The sequence below is a fragment of the Bubalus kerabau genome, chromosome 1 (genome assembly GCF_029407905.1).
Source record: "Bubalus kerabau isolate K-KA32 ecotype Philippines breed swamp buffalo chromosome 1, PCC_UOA_SB_1v2, whole genome shotgun sequence".
NCBI classification, from domain to species: domain Eukaryota; kingdom Metazoa; phylum Chordata; class Mammalia; order Artiodactyla; family Bovidae; genus Bubalus; species Bubalus kerabau.
In genome coordinates, this window is record NC_073624.1 from 171,999,516 (window position 1) to 172,003,759 (window position 4,244).

Sequence of the window (4,244 nt, forward strand, 5' to 3'; positions counted from 1 at the left end):
GAATTAGACCTAATATACACACACAAATGGTACAGCAATCCCGTGCTCCAGAGCTCAGCTTGCAGACAATACGGGATAGCCAATTGATCATGAATCTTCATGTCCAGGAGCCCTTTGGTTTTTTTTAAAAGCCCCCTTTTCCACGGGCTGGTGAATTCCCCTGTGTTCCTAGATGTCTTAGCTAATTCCCAGCACTGGCAAACAAGCACGTACAAACTTCTCAGGCTCTGTCAGAATCAGCCAACACTTATCCCAAGTGAGGAGAAGATTTGGGAAGAGCTCAAACACTTGTGTAAGCAGGGGCTGGAAGTCAGCAGTACAGAGGAAGGTTGCCTGGACAGTAGTGTCTGTATCCTAGTAGAAACAGTTGTGGTCCTTCTGCACAGAAGATCATCCTGTTAGTTCATGCATTTTCTGTCTTTACTTTTCTCTCCCCTTGCTTTGCCTCCATACAGGGCACACAGGCTCCACAGGCAGTGCTAGGCCAGAACTCCAGGAGACTGGATTGGTCTCACCTCTTAAGCCATTTGTCTTAGACTTCCTTCAGGCCACAGCCACTTTGAAGGACCAGTAGCTTTGCCTACTTAGGGTTCTTAGTTGTAATTTAGACGGCAATGGAGAAAAGAAGGCAAGTGAGTGAAAGGGGATGGAAAGGTTTTCCTTAGATTTGAATATTTTATGCTGTTTGATGATGAGTTGTGAATAAATACGACAGGTAGGGAGGGTGAGGTAAGTATAGTCAACAGCAGGAAACTTAGCAAAGCCTGTGTGTTCAGGTTCTTGTCAGAGTTCCCTTGTTCTCAGACATAAGTGAGAGAGTCAATTCCTAGGCAGATTGATAAGAAGTCCAGGGGTCCCCAAGGAGAGCAGGGTCTGGAATTCTCAAGGAGGAAACAAGGACAAACTTTTTTGTCCCTCTACATTCCTTAGGATTATATAACAATAATGTATCCTGCTTGAGGACAGTCTCTGGAAAAAACCTTCTGGCTAATCCTGTTATCTTAAGGGGTAAATTATGGGAGTAGGTCTAGTGAGCCTTTACAACCTCCAGACATTCTTTTGATTCACTGTAATAACTAATTAGTATATAATTCCATTGCTAACACTAGCAAGGGGGTACTCTTTCTGCCTATGTCAGATGCTTTCTCTATCTCCTTTATACTTTAATAAAACTTTATTACACAAAGCTCTGAGAAATCAAGCCTTGTCTCTAGCCCCGGATTGAATTCTTCTCCTCCAGAGGCCAAGAATCCCGGCGTCTTTCCGTGTGTCAACAACCTTTCATAAGGATTCTCCTTTCTTCTGGGTATTGGGAGGATATGTTTCAAGTAGGGCCCATGGGAGAAGGGGGAAGTAGGGGGAGATCAGAGTAACCTTCCTGTTTCTGCCATTTTCTCAAACCCCTTCAGCTTAAAATATTCAATATGTCAAGCTGCTATGATCAGCTGTAGCATATCCTGAACCCCATCACAAGCTAACAGAAAAGTTCTATGTTCTAGATGGAATCATTGGAAAAAAAAAAAAAAAACAACTTCTGCAGTAAAGATCTGTGTGAAGCAGTAGGCGGGCAGAGCCCAGACTGAGTCTGGTACTAAGCCAATTTCTTTCCTGGGGATGACTTCAGTCCAGGTGTACCGGGCCTGCTGCAAACCAGAGGGCCCTAAGCCATCTTGGGCTGCATCCCCAGGGAAACCTGTTCTTTGTCCCGAGCGCCAACTATACGTGCCTCCAATCCCATGCAGCATTCTTGTCGAGTCTGAGTGAACTCCGGGAGTTGGTGATGGACAGGGAGGCCTGGCGTGCTGTGATTCATGGGGTCGCAAAGAGTCGGACACGACTGAGCGACTGAACTGAACTGAACTGAAGGCACAAAATGAGCTCCAATGGCCAAGGCCCAAAGTGCTTGCTAAGGCCGATGATGACACACAATTTTCCTACTTGAGGGCCAGGGGCGTTGCCAGCTGGTGCACCAATCTTTCAGCTGCACAGAGGCTAGGAAACATAAGGACAGAGGAAAGAGGAAGTGATATTCCACAGCTCTTCTCCTGGCCATGTGAGTGGCTTTGAGAAGAGCCTTTGGTGTCACAGGGCCCGTTGGCGTTGCAGCAGCACGGCCTGGATACTGGAAGGGATACTGTGCTGCCCGATGACCATGTGTCTTTAGCAGCTTGTTGAGCTCCTCGCCTCTGCGGAAGGCCAACAGCAGGTGGCGTGCGCCGCCCCTCCTTACTTTGACAACCAGACTTCTCTAGGAGTGCCGGTGGCCAATAGGTTTCATACTCCGAGAGCATGCCCTTGCATGCTACAACCGCCAATAGGATGAAAGCGCTCTGCAACTTCGTACCCCACTGGCTCCTCCACTACAAGCTCTAAGGCTTGTCCAATCAGACGAGACCTAAAAGTCACCTCATTTGCATACGGCCTAGGGGATAAGTCGCGGAGAGGCAGTTTGTGTGCGCCATTCCTTACCTGTCTGCCTCCTCGGGGCCTAAAGGGCAACCCAGTTGTTTCTGCCGGCTGGAAGGTGGGGTGGGCGTTTTGCTCGGCTACACTCCTTGGATCCCTATTCGGTCTCCGGTTTCCTCCGATGCTGTTGGCCCCAAGGGGACAGATGACCGTGCCCGAGCGGCCTGAGAGGGGCCTTCCAGGAGCCTCAGAAACTCCGAGCCCAAGACCGACTGGTCTTGCCATAGAATGTCGCACCAGACCCCAGGAAGAGGGCGGGACGCGCAGGTGGCTAGCTCTCCCCAGAAACGCGGGCAGCCATGAGCTCAGCGTAGCCCTGGGTGGAGGTGCGGGGGCAGAAGCCCTTGCAGACCTGCTCGGTCTCTGGAGACAGATGATTGGTGTTCAGCAACCTAACCGTGAGGATAAAATCTTTAAAATTAACAATAAAGGAGTCTGAGGCAAAACCAACCAGGAGAGAGTCCTTGTGCGGAGGAAGAGACTTCTCCGCACTGAACGAATTCAGTGGTTGATCCAAGATGTGGGCTTGAGAAATGTTAGATGATAGTCTTGTACTCTTGACAAATAGGAGACATGAGTCTTTGTGTATATAACCAATTTGTTAGGTGTTCTTTTGACTTCTCAGACCTGCCTATTCTTTTTCACAAAACATGAGCAACTTCTCTTGGCTGCCTTTTCCGTAGACTCCTTTCTTCCTTACTTGATACCATCGCCTGCCACAATTTAATTCTGACTGAAGGATTATTCGATCATTCGTTGTATTGATGACAATGTTTAACGCACATTCATTTCTAAAATAAATAGTTTTATAAATATTTGAAAGACTTATCAAGTGGAAGTGATTCACTAGCACATACTTCTTCAGGAATGAAGGTTTAATAACCTCAAGAGTCCAAAAGGTTATTTTTAAAAACAAAAAGGCTTGGAGGCCTGGGGCGCTCCAGCTGCCAACCGTGAGCTAGCCGTCGGCCCGCGGCAGGCCGGGTCACCGCTGTGTCAGCCTGTTACGATGCCGTCTCCTACCAACCTGGCTACTGGAATTCCCAGTAGCAGAGTGAAATACTCAAGACTCTCTAATATAGTTGATGGCTACATTGACCTTCAGGGAGAAACTTAACTACTAAAGTCAGCCGATTGCGGGAATCTTCCTTCTTTCCTGATGTAACGAGATCCAATTTATTAAAGGTATCCTTTGTGGCAAACATTTAAGAAAAGCCCTCCCAAGATCCCATATAAGGCCATTGTGCTTGCTACAGTGCTGTTTTTGATTGGAGCCTTTCTCATTATCATAGGCTCCCTCCTGCTGGCAGGCTATATCACAAAGGTGGGGGGGGGGGGGTAAGGGGGGGGTGGGAACGGCGCAGACCAGGCATTTCTGTTCTGATCTTTGGCATCCTGGTGTTCTTGCCAATATTTTACCACCTGTGCATCGCTTACTATGCATCCAAAGGCTACTGGGGATACTCCTACAATGACATTCCAGACTTTGATGACTAGCACCCACCCCAGCCCTGAAGAGTCACAGATGGAACTAAGCCCAGCTTTAAGACATTGAGCAGAAACTATGACTAAGGGCTAAGGCGTTCTGCAATTTGCAGATGTTTAACAAAACAGTGGTCAGATTTTAGGGGTCCATCCTAAAAGATGTTAACTAAGCTCACAAGTAACTGTCATCAGCACATTATCTATTTTTCATTTCCTGGCCCTGGCAAAAGCTCCTGACAAGTTTTTCCACATGAATGTACATCATAGCAGTATTAATTGTATGGGAAAGTGGG

General features: G+C 47.6%; 1 pseudogene; it reads left to right on the plus strand.

The window, feature by feature from the left end:
* Positions 1 to 3,475: 3,475 nt before the first annotated feature.
* Positions 3,476 to 3,963, plus strand: LOC129623032 (transmembrane protein 230-like; annotated as a pseudogene).
* Positions 3,964 to 4,244: the final 281 nt, after the last annotated feature.